Source organism: Pelodiscus sinensis, chromosome 19 (genome assembly GCF_052426305.1).
Source record: "Pelodiscus sinensis isolate ZL-2025 chromosome 19, ASM5242630v1, whole genome shotgun sequence".
Taxonomy (NCBI): Eukaryota; Metazoa; Chordata; order Testudines; family Trionychidae; genus Pelodiscus; species Pelodiscus sinensis.
The window spans coordinates 29194334-29213180 of NC_143070.1; the positions used below are offsets into that span (position 1 = coordinate 29194334).

An 18847-nucleotide genomic window follows, 5' to 3' on the forward strand; every position below is an offset into this window, starting at 1 on the left:
CGGAAAAGCCTCTTCCCCCCCCCCCCAAAAAAAAAGCAGAAGAAAAAGCTGCACAAATTGGGTTTTGAAGTTTGCGTAGCTTTTCCCAGAAGAGCAGTGTAGGGCAGACATAGCCTGAGTGTTGCTCAGCACTGGTAGGAGACAGGGAGGGATAAAACGATCGAATGGCACCTGAAGCCTTTCAGAACAGCTCCTAGCCCCAACCGCAAGAACCAGCCCTTCCCTCCATCCTCACTGGGGTCTGCTGGGAACTGTCTGGACTCAAGCCCACCCCAGTTTCACCCTAAGGATTGCCTGTTCTGTAAAAGCTGTGCCCTGGAAATGAGAAAGCAGCTAAAGTGACACTTGTGGGACTTGAACCCACAAACTTTGAATGTCTAGCTGGGCTCACATGAATCACTGCAGCTTAAAATTGTGACAGAAAAGTAGCTATGTTAGTTTAGGGTAGCTGAAACAAAATACAGAAAAATAGAGAAAAAAACAGTTTCTTGCCATTTCAGCCAGAAAGGACATTATATCAATGACTTAATTACCTGCATCCTGCTTCAAAAGCCTTTTAAAACTGCACTTTTAAGGGAATTCTCTGAACTGTTATTCATGCTAAAATTCGACACTTTACGGCGGGGTCCTAACAAAGACTCTAGTTATCTTACCCATTACAAAGATAGCTTCCCCAATTATCACCTCTAATATCATTAGCTCACAGACATTTACCTTCCCCCCCCCCTCCCCCCGCATCCCCGTTCTGTTCTGAAATTTGATTTGTCCTTTTCATATGTGTTCGGTTTTTTTAATTGTATCCGTTGATATATATGGTTGTGACAATTTTCTTCCACTATTTGATCTGAGGAAGTGGGTCTGGCCCACGAAAGCTCATCATCTAATAAACCATCTTGTTAGTCTTTAAAGTGCTACGTAGTCCTGTATTTTGTTGCAGCTTAAAAGTCCAACATGCTTTCCATTGCACCACAGAGCCTGATATCTCCACTCTCTGCTTTGCAGCATGGCAATTGCTGGTGGCAAAGAAAGGGGAGCCAGGTCTGTCTCTTTTGGGAGAGCAGGTAGGAAGAGGGAGGGGGCCACTGAGCCCCTGACAGTGAAAATAAGGGATAAAAGCTGAGCTGCAGTTGGAGAATGTGGGCATTGATCACACTGCCTCTCGCATGCTAAGCAAGCGCTCTACCACTTGAGCTAATTCCCCTATTGCATTTATAGAGCCCTTCTTGGAGGCTCTTCCCTTCTCCACAGAGACATCGGCCTTCTAGGTCAGTTAGTCGTGGGAAAGGAGAAGGCTCCGAAAAGGCCTCAAGGGCAACTCTCAAGGAGACTCCCTGCAGCAAAGCCATGAGGGTGGGGGGGCGCTGAGATGGCCCCTGCCCTGCAGTCTGTCCCACCTGGCCACTGTCATGGATTCTCTGTGAGGTCATCACCTCCCAACCTCCTTTAGCCAATAAGCTGAGGGGCTGCAAAAGGCCCTTGTGATGTCACTGCCACACCCACCCCTGCCCTCCAGGGCTAATGTCCTGCCCCAGGCAGCCCCTTTCCATGGCTGAGCTGCTCCCAGGGGTGAAAGTGGGGAGTCCTGGGAGATGAAGCAGCTGGAGGGAAGCCAGGAGAGCAGAGGCCAGCCTGAGAGCTGAGAGTCAGAGGTGCCCACTGCACTTTCACACCGTAGGTCCTATGGTGTAAGGGGCAGCACTCAGGACTCTGAATCCTGCAATCTGAGTTCAAATCTCAGTGGGACCTACTAAGACTCAGCTGGTTGTTACAAGGTTCAGGTGCTTCAGCTTCCATGCACTGAGGTTCAACAAAGAGAGTTTTGTTCCTCTTCCTGGGTGTCTGAGGCCATTGGGGCTCCATCTCCAGACGGAGCAGGTGGGCTGGAAGGGCCTGATGCCATCACAGCTGCAGGGCAGGTCACCCACCTGACCCCTGAGCTCAGCCTGTGCTGGAGGCAGCCAGACAGTGTGAGCGGGTCAGAGGGGGCATTGGAGGAAGGGTCCTGAGTCCTGGCTCCCAGCCATGCACCTTGGCACAAAGACCAACGGCCCCTGCACAAAGTGCATTGTGGGAATAAGAGTTGGGGCAGCAGGAAAGGGGCCGGCCCCTCAGCACCAGGGCACAGGCAGGAGAAGATGAGAGTGAATCCTGCTACCTCTGCCATGGCTTGGGCTGGGGTCTAGCAGCTTTTCACCCCAGCTTTGTGGGAGGCCAAGTAGGAAGGGGCCTCTGGAAGCTCATAGCCCCCTGGCCTGCTGTGTCTGTGGAAAGGGGGGAAGAGGACACACACTTGTCACTGGGGAACAGGGCGCATGGATCCCACTCGTTCCTGCAGAAAATGAAACAGGCTGAGCATTTTGCAGAGAACAGGCCAGAGCCCTTCTCCTGTCCCTGGAGAGATGGAAATGGGGCTGTTCCTTGTGGGGAAAGAAGTGGGTGTGTTGGGAGTGGGGATCGAGTTCAAACCCCTCCACAGACCAGAACCCCACATTAGGGGCAAGAAAGAGCCTTGAGTCAGGCAGTGGAGAACACTTGGCTCCTGTTATGCTGTGATGGGATAGTAGGAAATGCTTTACAGAGAGCCTGGCTAGCTCAGTTGGTAGAGCATGAGACTCTTAATCTCAGGGTCATGGGTTCAAGCCCCATGCTGGGCAGTGCCCTTCCTTAACTCACATTCTCAGCCTGTGAGCAATTAGCGCTCAGTTTTCATCAGGGTTTTAAAAAGAAAAAGTCTAGTTTTGGGGTCCAGCTTTAGTAGAACCAGAGAGAGAACCAACTGCAATTTCCATCTTCTGAGGAGAAGGGAAGAGGATTTTCTTCTCCTCAGTTCTAGCTACATCAGCCCAGGGGGGAGAAAAAATAACCCTCCACCCGCTGATTGTCCCCCGTCAGCTTCTGGCACAAGAGCCTCTTCCACAACAATGGTGGCTCATTAGATATGCAAATGAGGCTCACCCTCTCCGTTGGCCACTTGCCGCTGCTCCTACCGGCCACCCGCCAGCCACTCCCTCCAGCCACCCCCATCCATGCTGCTGTGGGTGCCAGTGTCTCACCACACTGTAAAATCAGACCAGAGACGGACGCTGTCAGTAAACACTCATATCGGAAACGCTCCTCTGGATGCTGGTCCCTCCAGAGCCGTGTGCCGCTGCCATCTGCCTGCTCCGTGGACATCTTCCCATTGCAGAGCCCGCGCCAAGCCAGACTGTGACTAGACAGCCCCTCTCTGGGCACCCAGGGGCTATGTCGACACTGCAGGCTTCTTGCTCAAGAATGGCCGTTCTTGTGCATAAACTTGAGGAACATCTACACTGCGCGTGCGTTCTTGTGCAAGTAAATTTACAGCAAAATGAAGCAAAAGGGCTTCTTGGGCAAGAGTTATTCCTCTCCCTCTCTCCATGAGGAATAAACCCTCTTGTGCAAGAGCTCTTGCACAAGAAGGTAGTATGAATGGGCAACAGGGTTTTTTTGTGCAAGAAATCCCTATGGCTAAAATGGCCATCAGAGCTTTCCAGCACAAGAGAGCGTGCACACTGCCATGGACATTCTTGCACAAAAGCACATGGCAGTGTGGACGTGCTCTTGCACAAGACATTTTGCACAGGAACTCTTGCACAAAACATTTCTTGTGTAAGAAGCCTGCAGGGTAGATGTAGTCAAGGGTTGTTTGGGTTTGTTACGAGCACTGAGCTTTGTACAACAGCCCAGGGAACATTGTGAAAAGCCAAAACCTTCCTACCCTGGGTGTCCCTGGCCAGCCAGCAAGTGGCACAAAGGTTCCTGGCAGTGATGGCTTTGGGTAATTGGTAACAAAACCCAACAGCTTAGATGAGGTGGCCGAGTGGTTAATGCGGTGGACTGCTAATCCATTGTGCTCTGTATGCCTGGGTTCAAATCCCATCTTCTTCGGATGTTTGCAGCCCTTCCTCTTGCTTCTCCCAGATCTCTCTTCAGTTCAGTGCCAGCCCCTCCCACTGCAGCCTGGGGAAAGGGGAAATCTCCACAGAGACACTCCCAGCTGGGACCCTCAATCCCTTCTGCCCTCAAGGGGAAACCTCACACAGGAGATTCCAGGCAGCCAGGCCAGGGGGGTCTCTGAGATGCCCCAGCCCTGCAGCCTGTCCCACCTGGCTGTTGCCGTGGACACTCTGTGAGGTCACTGTCTCCCAGCCAATGAGCTGAGGAGCTGCAAAAGTTCCTTGTGATGTCACTGCTGCCTGGCAGGCTCATGTCCTGCCCCTGGTCAGCCCCTTGGCATGTGTGAGCTGCTCCCCCTCTGCCCCCCTCACTCAGGGCTGGTTCTGGGGCTCACACAGGGAACATCAGAGGCTGCTCAGGGTGCCACGTGCCCCCCAGGGCACCTTTTAAATGTCAGGGTAAGCCCGGATCTATCCCGTCCCTTCCCCAAAACCCCACCCCTTTGCTGAGCCCCTGCCCTCCCCAAACCTTTCCATGGACTCTTGGTTACTAATGGACACTCACCACTAATGACATAATCACACCTCAGCCATTTTGCTAGGGCTGCAGCTGGGGAGAAAATTTTAACTTAAATCATTAAATGATTAAGCGTTTGAACTGTCTCATGTTAGTTGATCAAACTGCATTTTAAATAAAGGAAAAACATTACAGCCAGCACAAAAGGTTTCGATGCCACACCCCTAGAGCAGAGGATTCACCCGGTGCAAGTAAGTGCCTCTGTCCCCCCTGATCCCGGCTGCTGGGTTCCCTCCTGTTTAGCTGCCTGGCCCCAGGTAAGGTCACGTGAGACTGCTCAGATCACCCCCTCAGCACGGAGCCCTGGGCAGCCGCCCTGCTCGCTCAGGTCTCAGGCTGGCAGAGCCTGCAGGGATACTGGGTTTGAATGACAAGGTGTTGGAGCAGCTATTAAAAGGCTTCTTCCTTGGAAGGGGCATTGTGCTTGTGGATTGGCTGTTTTTTGGATGACTGGTGCTTGCACATGCAGCTGGGCTTTAGCAAATCAGAACAACGCGAGTCGTGAGTAACCCAGCACCTCTGGAAATGGGAGTGGAGTAAAAAGTACAATATTGTCTAAAAAAATAAAATAATTTGAATAAAAATCAAAGTGTGACAAAAATAAATTACTTGAGTAAAGTACAAATACCCAAAAAAGGTCTTGAGTAGTGTAATCAAGTATTTCTACTTTATTACTTTCCACCTCTGCCCGGCAGGCAGGGGTTCTTGGCCCCTTGCTGGTCTGCGGACTGGCCGTTTGTTACCATTGACTAAGGGTACGTCCAGACTACATGCCTCCGTCGACGGAGGCATGTAGATTAGCCAGATAGGCAGAGGGAAATGAAGCCGCGATTAAAATAATCGCGGCTTCATTTAAATTTAAATGGCTGCCCCGCTCTGCCGATCAGCTGTTTGTCGGCAGATCGGGGCAGTCTGGACGTTCCCCTGTCGCCAGAAAACCCTTTTGTCGACCGCCCCGTTATGCCTCATCCCACGAGGCATAACGGGGCGGTCGACAAAAGGGTTTTCTGGCGACAGGGGAACGTCCAGACTGCCCTGATCTGCTGACAAACAGCTGATCGGCAGAGCGGGGCAGCCATTTAAATTTAAATGAAGCCGCGATTATTTTAATCGCGGCTTCATTTCCCTCTGCCTATCTGGCTAATCTACATGCCTCCGTCGACGGAGGCATGTAGTCTGGACGTACCCTTAGAGGAGCCCCAGGAACTGCAGTTTCAGGAAGAAACAGCAGGGCTGTGTCTACTCCGGTACCCTTTTCCGGAAAAGGGATGCAGATTAGCCAAGTCAGAATTGCAAATGCAGCGGGGATTTAAATTTTCCTGATTTTAAGAGGAATAAGGTATCTTCTGGAAAAGGCTTTATTTTCCGAAAGATCCCGTCTAGACTGGCGCTTTTTTCCGGCAAAGCCCCGAGCTGGAAAAAAGCAGCAGCCATGTTAATGCAAATGCAGCAGGGAAAATTTAAATCCCCGCTGCATTTGCAATTCTGACTTGGCTCATCTGCATCCCTTTTCCGGACAAGGGTGCCAGTATAGACGTAGCCCAGGAGATTTTGATTGGCTGCCAGGTGCTCCACATGCTAATCAGGAGGCATGTTTCTGTAAACAGGGACATGGAGCATATTCTAATATGCAGATTTCTAAACCTGGTAGAGCGTGTTTGACTGGGACAAGCACTTTGCTGAGATTATTTCTGTTCTTTAGTTTTCTAAGTGTTGTGTGAAAACATTCCTCATGAGGAGAAAGTGAATGCACATGAGTGTGGGTGTGTAGGGAAGCGGGTGTTAATAAGATTGTACTTTCAGGGATCATTTCTATAGTTGGTAACTAGAGAAATACAGCTGAAAGTGGTTGGTCTTGCTATCCATGAGGATGAATGACAGTGTTCTCTTCTGAGCATGAAGCAAGCAGGCAGTGTTGCTTTAATGTAATTGCTGTCTGCTGTTGATGATTGTTCTTTCTTTCCTGTTGGGAAGCTGGAGGAAGAGAGCACAGGCTGAGTGGTTAGCTAATGTCCAAAAGTTCAAAATTAGTTTTGCAGTAGAGAGGAATGGGGATTTCACTTTATTGTTTTGTCTTGGTTTTTGTTTAATTTCTGGATTTACTTGTAGGCTACATCTACACTGGTATGATTTTGTGCAGATACTTTTAATGCAAAAATTTTTGCATTAAAGCATTTGTACAGGAGAGCATCTATACTGGCATGTGCTTTTGTGCAAAAGCATTCGTACCAGTGTAGATGCTCTCTTGTTTAAGAAAGGTTCAATGGCCATTTTAGCCATTGGGCTTTGTTGTGCAAGAAATTAATGTTGCTGTCTACACTGGCCCTCTTGCACAAGAATACTTTACAAGAGAGCTTATCCGTGAGTGGGCGCGTCAGAGTGTTTGCGCAAGATCCACTGATTTTGTATGTTACAAACTCAGAGTTCTTGCGCAAATACTTGTGGCCAGTGTAGACAGGCGGCAAGATTTTGCGCAAAATCTTGCCAATGTAGACATAGCCGAACTGCTCTGGTCTTGATCCTGATGTTTTCATTCTTTTCTCTCACCTGCTGCTGGGTCTTTTTCCATTTGCTTCTCACACTGGATTTAGCCAGCCCCTTGGATCTGCCTTATGCCTTGTCTCCCATCTGTTCCCTAGTGGCCCTGCGGGAGGCAGAGACTAGCCGCAGCCCAGTGTTAATTATCCCTTGGGTTAGTGTCTTTCTCACATAACGTGTAGCTAAGATATTTGTTAGTAACTGGTAGGCGCCGCGGGGGCTCACCCCCGAACAGAGACACACGACCTCAATATTGGGGCACAAGACAAAACTCACGTGCTCCTGGAACAGGAACACTGACGAGCAGTGAGGCCCCTCCCTGGCAGCACCGAGCAGTGAGAGCTGAGTGAAGGGGGAGGCAGGCCCAGGGGGAGAAGGCTCCATGACTGTGTGAGAGGGAGGCTCTGCCCTGGCCAGTGGGGAATCGTTGCCTCTCCGAGGGGCCCAGGCCTGGTGGGTCATTTCCGCAGGGTACTGAGCCTGCAGCAAGTTCTGTCTCCTTCAACAACCAAACTGAACCAATGGATCTTGTACCAACCTGACTACGCAGGCTAGTGCTGTGTGTGCCACAGAGCTTCCTGCAGGGCTGCCCACATGGGAGAGGGAAAGGGCAGTTTGAGTGACCCAGCTCTGCCCCTTCTGAAAATGGCAAGTGTTGTCTTAGCAGTGCCAGAGAGGTGGGAAGGAGCCTGAAGTAACTTCTTGGGTCACAGCTGCTGTCACATAGGTGAGAAAAGAGACTAGGCAGCTGTCACATGAAATCACATGCTGGTTTCCCTGACTGGGAATCGAACCCAGGCTACAGCAGTGAGAGTGCTGGATCCTAACCACTAGACCATCAGGGACACATGAAACTTGCCTTTTTGCTCACCTACACTAGCCTTTCACAGGCCATTTTCTGTCCACTTCAGGATGGGGGGGCAGGTCCATTCTCCCTTGCCCAGAGGCGACAAGAACAGAAACTAAACAGAACATCAAAGCAGACTGAGTCATGTGAGTTGTCCAGCTAGCCTAGGATCCTGTCTCATGACAGCAGCCAATTTCATTGTCCCGAGGGAATCCTCAGGACAGACAGTTATTAAGTGATCCCTCCTGTCTCCCATTTCCAGCTTCTAGAATACACCAGCTAGGGACACCTGCCCTGTCCATCCTGGTTAAATGCCATTGTTTGACCTTTCCTGCATTAAATATTCCAGTTCTATTTTGGACCTTCTTGTAGATTTCACCTTCACAACATCCTGTGGCAAGGAGTTCCACTGGGCGCAGAAATGTTTCCTTTTGGTTTATTTTTAACTTGGTTTCTGGGCTCCCTGAGGCCCTTTCACACACAAGGGCTTTCTCTGCAGTGTGCTGGGGGGAGAAACCCCTGAGCCAGTGACACAGACTGACCTAGGCGCAGGCCAACAAGGGGGGTTTCAGTGAAGCTACATGTAAATGGATCCATCTAGTAACCCCTGCCAGCCACACGCACCAGGGAGGGGACTTTAGCCAAGAAAGCAAGGACTCTGAGGGAGGGTTGGAAGTGAAGGGGGTTAATCAGATGGACGGGAGTTTCCAATGCTGGGCTGTGGCTAAGATGGATGCAGGGATGTCACAGGGCACTAGCACAGCAAGGGGACCAGAGAGGGCCCTGCTGCACCGAGAGACATGGCAAAGCCTGGGATTGAACCAGGGACCTTTAAATATTTCATCTTAGGCTCCCCACACTGAGCTGCCCATAAACCCCTCTAGTTGGTTATTAACTGTCCGGGATGTCTGGCAGCCGTGTCACAAACATGATGCCGTCGTGCCCGGCCCAGGAAGGCGAGACTGGTGTTTCCTGCCACCTGCAGTTTGACTGGCTCCTTCCCCCCATTCCTGCCTTAGCTCCCGGGCTGACCTGGCAGCTGAAGTGGTCGGGGGCCCAGCAGCCTGGGCAGGGAGTCGGGTGGCCAGACCCTGGTGGCAAGAGTCTTGGTGCTACTTGTTTCCCTGCCCCCTCTGGTGCCCTCACTCCTCACCCGCAGCCCCTGCTGCCTGCCTGGGTCCCTGCGCTGTGTCAGACGCTCAATGAACCCTCCTGTTTCACACGGGCTGGGAGTGGCTCTGGGCTAGGGCACAGGGCTGTGTCATTCCCTGTGGGAGCGGGAGGCCCCCGGAGCCCAGAGCGAGTGGACTCCCCAAGGGGCGCACGGTGAGAGACAGGGGGCTGGCGGCTCAGGGAGGGGCGGTCCCAGGAGGCAGAGGGCACCTGTGACTCTCAGCTGGCAGCTGACACTCTGCTCCTTGCTTCCCTCCCGCTGCTTCACCTCCCAGGGCTTCTTTCTCCTTCCCTGTCCATAGCAGGCAGCTACACAAAGGCAAGTCACCAAACCAGACACCCCTGTGGCCAGCATGGGGCTTGCACCCACGACCTGGGCGTTATCAGCATCAAGCTCTAAACAGCTGAGGCAGCAGCCCACGAGGGGCCCTTTGGCAAAGACCCCACAGGCAGCTGCAGGGACGTCTCTGCCGCTGCCACGAGCTCGTCTCTGATGGGGCCACGGGCGACTCACTGAGATGTGGGCTGGCTAGTGCAGAAGTCAGAGGAGCAGGAGCCTGGGTGGTTCAGGGGGGCCTTGAGCAGGAGCAGGTTTTGGGGGAGGGGCTGCTGGGCCACTGAAGCAGGTGACCAGGTGGTTGGCAGCAGCTCTGTGGGCTGGGCACATGGTCCCATCACCTGGACATATGGAGCCTCCCTCTGTGACTTGGGCTGGAGGAGCCATGGGCCAGCCACTGCAGCAGCAGGAATTTGGGATCAGGTCACCCCACTGGGGACAATGGAGGGAAGAGAAGAGTTTTCCCTGCCATTAGGGGAAAGCTGGCCAGACCCTTTTAGCCACTGGGTCTGGGCAGACTGGATCCTCCTCCTACCAGTTCTCTGGCTGCAGTCCTGCAAAGCTCTCAGCCTTTTGCCTGTTTCTGCTTCCCTGTCCATAGCAGGCAGCTAAAGTGTGTGTGTGGGGGGGGGGAGAGAAAGAGGAACCAGTCACTGCAGTGAACAACAATGGGGCCAACACAGGGCTTGAACCCATGACCTTGGTGTTATTAGCACCACGCACTAACCAACTGAGCTAGCCGGCCTTCAGAACCTAAGCTCACAAATGGCCCTTTCAGAAAGGTGCCTCTTCTCTGACAGGGCCACTAGCAACTCACTGTGATGTGGGCTCACTAGTCCAGATGCTTTGAGGTTTGGTCAAGGTGGCTGGTGACCGGCATGGTGCACTGAGACCCAGGGCAAAGAAGCAGCTGGAATATCTTGCTGCCAGCACCTTGCCTCCCAGCTTCTTCCCTGTCGGCAGCAGCCGCAGCCCCTTTCAGCCACTAGGAAGAGAGGCAGGAATGGGGCCAAGTAGCGAGTCAGGCTGAGGGGGGCAGGCAAAGCTCATCTTGTCTTGCAGGGCCACTGGCAACAGTTTCTCTCTTGTGCGCTGCTGCTGAGGAGAAAAACACCCTGAGAGGGACCAGAAAGACCAATTTAAAAGATTGTTTGGGGGGGGGGCACCTGCTAGCGCCAGGCGGGCAAGAGTCAGAGGCTGGCAGCTCCTGGGGACCACACAAGAGACCACAAGGGTAAGCAGCAAGCTCCAGGCAGGTTACGTTTTAGGGCCCAGCCCATCTCAGCCAGGCAGACCATAGCATCAGACTGAGCTCCAGGGGGCATCAGACACCCAGCAGGAGGCACAGAACTCTTTCTCTGGGGAGCCTGCAGATAAGGAGCCCAAAGCTCATAAAGTTGGAGGGTTTTGCAGCAACCAGCCCAACCCCAGCAAGTCCCACAGAGATTTGAATTCAGATCACATGATTCAGAGTTCTGGGTGCTGCTTCTTACACCATGGCTACATCTAGACTGGCATGTTTTTCCGGAAGTGCTTTTAACGGAAAAGTTTTCCGTTAAAAGCATTTTCAGAAAAGACCGTCTAGATTGGCAGGACACTTTTCCGCAAAATCACTTTTTGCGGAAAAGCGTCCGTGGCCAATCTAGATGTGCTTTTCCGCAAAAAAGCCCCGATCGCCATTTTCGCGATCGGGGCTTTTTTGCAGAAAAGAAATCTCTGCTGTCTATACTGGCCCTTTTGCGCAAAAGTCTTTTGGAAAAAGCCTGGACTCAGAAGCTGGGAATGGGTGATGGGAGGGATCACTTAATAACTGTCTGTCCTGAGGATTTCCTCGGGACAATGAAATTGGCTGCTGTCGTGAGACAGGATCCTGGGCTAGCTAGAGAACTGGCATGACCCAGTCTGGCTGCCCAGAAACCAAGTTAAAAATAAACCCAAAGGAAGCATTTTTGCACCCAGTGGAACTCCTTGCCAGAGGATGTTGTGAAGGTGAAATCTACAAGAAGGTCCAAAACAGAACTGGATAATTTAATGCAGGAAAGGTCACTCAATGGCATTTAACCAGGATGGACAGGGCAGGTGTCCCTAGCTGGTGTATTCCAGAAGCTGGAAATGGGCAACAGGAGGGATCACTTAATAACTGTCCTGAGGAATCCCTCCGGTCAATGAAATTGGCTGCTGTCATGAGACAGGATCCTGGGCTAGCTGGACAACTCACATGACTCAGTCTGTCTGCTTTGATGTTCTGTTTGGTTTCTGTTCTTGTCCCCTCTGGGCAAGGGAGAATGGACCTGCCACCCCATCCAGAAGTGGATAGAAAATGGCCTGGGAAAGGCTAGTGTAGGTGAGCAAAAAGGCAAGTTTCATGTGTCCCTGATGGTCTAGTGGTTAGGATCCAGCACTCTCACTGCTGTGGCCTGGGTTCGATTCCCAGTCAGAGAGACCAGCCTGCAGTTTCATGTGACAACTGCATTGTTGCTTTTCTCACCTCAGTGTCACATGTGGCAGCAGCAGAGACCCAAGAGGTGACTTCAGGCTCCTTCCCACCTCTCTGGCACTGCTAAGACAACACTTGCCATTTTGAGAAGGGGCAGAGCTGGGTCACTCAAACTGCCCCTCCCCTCTCCCATGTGGGCAGCCCTGCAGGAAGCTCTGTGGCACACACAGCACTAGCCCAACGCACAGGCAGGTCTGCACAAGATCCATTGGTTCTGTTTGGGTGTTGAAGGATACAACACAGAACTGGCTCCAGCCCCCACTCAGTAACCTGGGGAGCCATAGAGCTAGAAGAGACCTTAGAAGGTCATCAGGTCCAGTCCCCTGCTCCAGGCAGGACCAATCCCAACTAAATCAACCCAGCTAGGGCCTTGTCAAAGGGAGACTTAAACACCTCTAGGGGTGGAGACTCCACTACTTCCCTAGGGAACCCATCCCAGTGCTTCCCCACCCTCCTAGGGAAATAGTTTTTCCTAATATCCAACCTGGACCTCTTCCACCACAAGTTGAGCCCATTGGTCCTTGTTCTGCATCCGTCACTACTGAGAACATCCTCTCTCCAGCCTCTTTGGAACCTCCCTTCAGGAAGTTGAATGCTGCTATCAAATCCCACCAGGCCTGGGCCCCTCGGAGAGGCAACGATTCCCCACTGGCCAGGGCAGAGCCTCCCTCTCACACAGTCATGGAGCCTTCTCCCCCTGGTCCTGCCTCCCCTTCACTCAGCTCTCACTGCTCGGTGCTGCCAGGGAGGGGCCTCACTGCGAGAGCCGCCTGGGCAGGTTCCTGCCACAGAGACACGTCCCAGAGCAGGACGGATGCTCAGACCGACACTGAGTGTTGCTCAGCGCTGGGGTGAGACAGGGAAGGACAAAAGGGTCTAACGGCGCCTGCAGCCTTTCAGAACAACCCCCGGCCCCACCCCAAGTACCAGCTCTTCCCTCCACCCTTGCTGGGCTCCGCTGGGTGCTGCCTGGACTCAGGCCTCAGCCTAAGGGCTCTGGAGAAGATACATCTTAAGCAAACATGGTAACCACTACCCCACAGAAACATGCATAAACTTGCACAAATATTCTTGTTACCAATTCTTGGGCCAAGGCCTTGGGGGAAGAGGCAGAGCAAGAGCAGGGAACAAGAGCCCCCCCCCCCGTACTTCTCTAGACCTTTGCTCCCAACAGTGGGAGAGCAGGGCAGGGGGGGGGGGAGGCGGGGGCTGTGTGCCTGAGGAGGAGTGACCCACATCATATCCCCAACATTTTATGGATGGACCTTTGGTCCTTTGGATCAACTCCTATCACACACTAGACCAGGGCAGCCCCCAGGGGTAGGGCTGAGCCATGGGGTGCTGGGCAAGGGGCAGAGGATGCAAGAGCTGAGAGTTTCCCTAGAGCTCTGGGACCCATAACAAGGCACCATGTCCCAAGTCTCTCTCGGAAAGGCGCAGAAAGGGTTTACTGGGGACAGAGAGAGTGTCTCAGGCATTATGTAGCTTGTGTCCTTGGTTGGGGTGTGGCCAAAACTCAGCCCTCGCTGGGAGCAGGATTTGAACCTGCGCAAGGAAACCCTATTGGATTTCTAGTCCAACGCCTTAACCACTCAGCCATCACAGCTGTAACTACAACAGGGCCCTAGGGCCATGGAAACTGGTAACTAATCCCAGTGCCCAGGCCTGAAGGCACCTGCCCCACAGAATTCACACAGCAAACCTGGCTCCCAGAGCACAGAGGGAGCTTGGGGGCTCCTTGCTTGGCCATGGGATGAAGCATCAAACAGGCCCTTCCTGTAGGCCATGAGTGTTGCTGTCCCTGCTGTACAGACAGAGCCATAGAGCCAGGGAGAGGTTCACTGAATGGGCCAAGAGCACCCAGTGAGTTAGAGCCCAGCTCTGCCCCCAGCTCCCTGCCCCACCCACCGACGTGCTGACTCCCTCACTGCCAGGGGCCGTTTGCATTGGCCTCTTTTGTTTTCTTTTCAGCTGTGAGACATTGGGACAGTTGGCCAGGGCGTCCCGCAGTTGCCATCTCCCTCTGTGCAGGTGCTGTCCAGAGCCCCGACTAGCAAACGCTGACACTGCTGTTAGGTCCAAACCAGAGGGGAGTGTTTAAGGGTTATTTCGGAAGAAGGGTTTCCTCCCAAAATAACTGCATCTAAACAGTGTTTTTTATTTCAAAATAAAGTATTTCGAAATAGCGCCCGGACGTGATTATGCAAATAGAGCGCAGGATATTTAAATCTCGGTTTCAATTATAATTTTGAATGTCTCCATTTGCATCCTTCTCTTGAAAGACATGTTCTGTGTGTTGCAACTTCCCAGCACTCACCTGATGTTCCCTCCCCGCTGTCTGAAGATGTTTGGGAGTCCTCCTGCGTCTGCGGACTGGCTCCAGGGTGAAGGTCACAAAGCTTCTGGAATTCTCTTCCTCGTCCTGGAGCTGCAGGTCATCAGTGCTGTCATCCTGAAGCTGCGGCCGCTGCTGCCCAGGTGTCTCCATCCCAGACTCCACAACTATCCCTGGAGACAGGGGCTCCCCACACCACAGGCTTGAGGCAGGCATTGGTGGTATAGTGGTGAGCATCGCTGCCTTCCAAGCAGTTGACCTGGGTTCAATTCCCAGCCAATGCAATGTAAACAGGGAGTATCAAAGCTCCTTGCTGAGCTTTTACTTGAACCCTGAAAAAACAGGCACAAATGGGTCCTGCAGCTGCCAGTTGCCTCTCACAGCTCTTCATCCTCTCCAAGAGCATGCACAATAATGAGGTTCCTCCCTCACATACCCCTGCAGCGATTCCTTGACCTTGGCTCTGATTTGGTCTAGGATGCGGGGGTAGGAGGGAGGTGGCCTTTCTTTGCTAGACCATTGGCCATTCGGCCATAAATGTCCACATTCCTCCGCATGGACTGCAGAGACTCCTCCTGGGACCACAGCTCCAAGACGGTCTGTATCTGTGGCCCAGACCATGACAGTGCCTGGCGTTTGCTGCCCCTTGCTTGATTTGATTCCCAGCCAATGCAAGGTGGGAAGGGAACAGGCAGCCTCCTGGGGGAGATCTTATTTAACCCTGAACAACAGGCACAAGTGGGTCCCACAGCCAAGGGCTCCCTCTCACCGCTTTTCGTGGGGAGCAGCTCAAACAAAACTAATTTGGCTGTTGTGGGGACTGCATGGGGCTTGTACTTGTGACCTGGGCATTATTAGCATCAAGCTCTAAACAGCTGAGCCAGCAGGCCCATGAGTGGCCCCGCAATAGAGGGAAGAGAAGAGTTTTCCCTGCTATTGGGGAAAGCCGGCCAGGTCAAAGGCCTTTCAGCCACTCAGTCTGGAGCCTCCTCCTACCAATTTTCTGGACTGTTTCCTGAAAAGCTCTCAGCCTTTTGCCTGTTTCTGCTTCCCTGTGCATAGCAGGCAGCTAAAGTAGAGGGGCAGGGGTAAAACAGTCACCCCAGCAAATATATCTGTGGCCAGCACAAGGATTGAACCCATGACGTTGCTAGTACCATGCACTAACCAACTGAGCTAGCCAGCCAACCAAAACTTAGGTTCCAAATAGCCCTTTCAGAAAAGCACGTCCGGCAGCTGAAGGGCTGTCTCTGCAGCTGCCAATGGCTCTTCTCTGACAGGGCCACTAGTGACTCACTGTGACGTGGACTGGCTCATCCAGCTGGTTTGAGGGTTGGTCAAGGTGGCTGGTGGCTGGCATGGCGCACTGAGACCCAGGGCAAAGAGGCAGCTGGAATCTCTTGCTATCAGCATCTTACCTCCCAGCTTCTTACCTGTCAGCAGCAGCCACAGCCCCTTTCAGTCACTGGGTCAGCCCAGGAAGGGAGGCAGGAATGGGACCAAGTAGGGAGTGAGGCTGAGGGGGGAAGGCTAAAGCTCATCTTGCCTTCAAGGGCCAGTGGCAACAGCTTCTCTCTTGTGCGCTGCTGAGGAGAAAAACACCCTGAGCAGGACCATAAAGACCAATTTAAAAGAGAATTTAGACGGGGGCACCAAGGGGACAAGAGTCAGAGCCTGGCAGCTTCTGGGACACAGGAGAGGCCTCCCCTGGCCACCCATGGAACTGCTGGTTCAGGAAAAGGCTGATGTGGGAGGAGTGTTAGGAAGAAGGAAACCACAAGCCTGGAGCAGGTGCAGAGGCTGCTGTGACTGGCACTGGCAAGGCAGGGCTCTGGCTGCAATTGCTGGGACAGGAGAGCCAGCACCACACACCCTTGTGATTCCCCGAGTGGGTCAGCGCCTAGAGAGCCTGAGGGTGCAACCTCTGCAGCTCCTGCAGCCATGGAGAGTCAGGGTCTGTGGGCATCAGGTGCTTCTCACTTGTGGTTTCCTTCTTCCCAAAATTCCTCCCCAATCAGCCTTTTCCTGAACCAGCAGTTCCATGGGTGGCCAGGGGAGGCCTCTTCTGTGTCCCAGAAGGACCTGGGAAAATGTGAGCAAAGGCTACAATAAGGCACCATTGAGAGTTGAACCCACGGCCTCCTGTTTAGAAGGCAGCTGCTTTAACCAGCTGAGCCATGGTGCCCTCCTCAAGCTTCTGCGTGAAACTGCTTTATGGTCCCAGACAACACCTTTGACTTCCAAAGTGCAGCAATTTCCTTTCAGCCCTGGCAGTGTCTGCGGCTGAGGAAAAAAGCTGGAAGCGCAACAGACACACAAAAGGGGATGAGGGACAGTTTGAGTCGCACACATGGCAGGGGGCACAGCTCAGCCAGGGACCTTATCCACTCACAGAGCTTCCCAGCTTCTCCACGCCCTGAACCCCACCAGGCAAACTGCCCCATGGTCCTTGCCCGCACCATGCTCAGGGCCTGGGGATTGTCTGTCACTTTGCCAGACCAAATAACTAACCACCCCACTGCTCTGGAGTCTCTGCCTCTCATGGGCCTTCTCATCCTCAGGTCCACTTTGTCTCCAGACAGACCCTGCTCTGCCACAGGCTGTCACTCCTGGGCCTTCTAGAGCAAAATGTGCCTCTTCATTCTGACTTTGAATACCTGGGCTTTTAGCACTAACATCTGCATCTTACACCAGCATTTGCTAGTACAGGGTCTGAACAACTTCTGCAGAGACAGAGAGAGCAACTGTGGAGCATCTGTGCTAATTGTTTCAGAGACTAGAGAAATGTAAACTCTTTGCCAGTGAGAGAAACTGTCACCCCAGATGGAACTTGAACCCACAATCCCTGGTTTAGGAGGCCAGTGCCTTGTCCATTAGGCCAAATAACTAGCCCCCCACTACCCCCGAGGCTCTGCCTTTCAGGGGCCTTCTCATCCTCAGGCTCCACTTTGTCTCCCAACAGACCCTGCTCTGCTACAGCCACCTCCCTCTGGCTGTCACTCCTGGGCCTTCTAGAGCAAAATGTGCCCCTGCATTCTGACTTTGGATACCTGGGCTTTTAGCACTCAGATGTGCACCTACCACTAGCTAGTGAGGGGTCTGAACAGCTTCTGTAGATGAGGAGACAGCCACTGGGGAGCATCCTTGCTAACTACTTCAGAGAGTGGAGAAAGGCAAACTCTTTGTCAGTGAAAGGAAACTGTCACCCCAGGTGGGACTTGAACCCACAATCCCTGGCTTAGGAAGCCAGTGCCTCATCCATTAGGCCACTGGGGCACACAAACAAGACTGCCAGGGAAAGAAATTCACCCTCCTAAATGTCCCTTCTTCAACTTTTAGCTCCTGATTAAGCCCCTGTGAAGAAGCCAGATACACAGGAAGGGCTGATCACACCCCTCTGAAAATCAGCTTTCCATGGGTATCGGTAGCTGGCTCTGAGTCATGGGCCTTGACATCTCGTCTCCCTCCCGAAACCAGGGAAGTGTCTCCCACCGCTGCAGCCTGCTGAGGCTCTATGGCCGTGTCTGTACAGCAGGGACAGCAACACTCACAGCCCCACAGGAGGGCCCCTGGCCTAGCAATGTGGCCCCCTGAGCAGCCTCTGATGTTCCCTGCGTGAGCCCCAGAACCAGCCCTGAGTGACGGGGGCAGGGGGCGCAGCTCACACATGCCAAGGGGCTGGCCAGGGGCAGGACATGAGCCTGCAAGGCAGCAGTGACATCACAAGGGCCTTGTGCAGCACCTCAGCTCATTGGCCTGGAGGCAGTGACCTCACAGAGCAACCTTGGCAGCAGCCAGGTGGGAAAGCAGCAATCTCAGAGACCCCCCCCCCCCCATGGCCTGGCTGCCTGGAATCTCCTTTGTGAGTTTTCCCCTTGAGGGCAGAAGGGATTGAGGGTCCCAGCTGGGAGTGTCTCTGTGGAGATTTCCCCAGGCTCCAGTGGGAGGGGCTGGGGCAAGGAGGATTACAGGCAGGGCTGGCACTGAACCTCTGGGAGAAGGAAGAGAGAAGGCTGTTAACACCCAACGAGGATGGGATTTGAGTCCATTGCCTGTAACCACTAGGCTACATCAACTGAGCTATACCCAGAGTAGGAAGGTTTTGCCTTTTCACAATGTTCCCTGGGCTGTTGTACAAAGCTCAGTGCTCGTAACAAACCCAAACACCCCCTGGCTACACCTACCCTGCAGACTTCTTGCTCAAGAACTGTTTTGTGCAAAAGGTCTTGCACAACAATGTGCAAGAGAAGTGCTTTTCTGTAAGAGCGCCCATGGCAGTGTGGATGTTCTCCTGCGCAGGAAAGCTCTGATGGGCATTTTAGCCATAGGGCTTTCTTGAGCAAGAGGGCTTATTCCGCGTGGGGAGAGGAATAACTCTTGTGCAAGAAGCCCTGTTTTCTGATGCTGTACCATAAATGTACATGTGCAAGAACCTGAGTGCAGTGTAGATGCTCCGCAACTTTTTGCACAAGAACATCTGCTCTTTCACAAAAAGCCTGCAGTGTAGACGTAGCCCTGGAATGTAGACACAGCCTGAGACAGACAAGGAAAGGAAGTGGCCAGAACCTCCCCCCGGCAGGCTGGTTCTCAACAGGATGGGCACATCTACACAGCACCCTCACCTCG

General features: G+C 53.0%; 8 non-coding genes across 8 annotated transcripts; 5 read left to right on the forward strand and 3 right to left on the reverse strand.

Annotated features, from left to right (window-relative positions):
* Positions 1-1674: 1674 nt before the first annotated feature.
* On the forward strand, positions 1675-1746 carry TRNAQ-CUG (transfer RNA glutamine (anticodon CUG)). The gene has a single exon. It is a non-coding gene; the product is annotated as a tRNA-Gln (tRNA).
* An 835-nt stretch (positions 1747-2581) lies between these two features.
* Positions 2582-2654, forward strand: TRNAK-CUU (transfer RNA lysine (anticodon CUU)). Its single transcript has one exon. It is a non-coding gene; the product is annotated as a tRNA-Lys (tRNA).
* A 3627-nt stretch (positions 2655-6281) lies between these two features.
* Positions 6282-6497, forward strand: LOC149522770 (small nucleolar RNA U3). Its single transcript, XR_016347478.1, has one exon. It is a non-coding gene; the product is annotated as a small nucleolar RNA U3 (small nucleolar RNA).
* A 1308-nt stretch (positions 6498-7805) lies between these two features.
* Positions 7806-7877, reverse strand: TRNAE-CUC (transfer RNA glutamic acid (anticodon CUC)). The gene has a single exon. It is a non-coding gene; the product is annotated as a tRNA-Glu (tRNA).
* Positions 7878-11759: 3882 nt separating this feature from the next.
* On the forward strand, positions 11760-11831 carry TRNAE-CUC (transfer RNA glutamic acid (anticodon CUC)). Its single transcript has one exon. It is a non-coding gene; the product is annotated as a tRNA-Glu (tRNA).
* Positions 11832-13410: 1579 nt separating this feature from the next.
* On the reverse strand, positions 13411-13492 carry TRNAL-UAA (transfer RNA leucine (anticodon UAA)). The gene has a single exon. It is a non-coding gene; the product is annotated as a tRNA-Ser (tRNA).
* Positions 13493-14433: 941 nt separating this feature from the next.
* Positions 14434-14505, forward strand: TRNAG-UCC (transfer RNA glycine (anticodon UCC)). Its single transcript has one exon. It is a non-coding gene; the product is annotated as a tRNA-Gly (tRNA).
* A 2919-nt stretch (positions 14506-17424) lies between these two features.
* Positions 17425-17497, reverse strand: TRNAR-CCU (transfer RNA arginine (anticodon CCU)). Its single transcript has one exon. It is a non-coding gene; the product is annotated as a tRNA-Arg (tRNA).
* Between the last annotated feature and the right edge of the window lie 1350 nt (positions 17498-18847).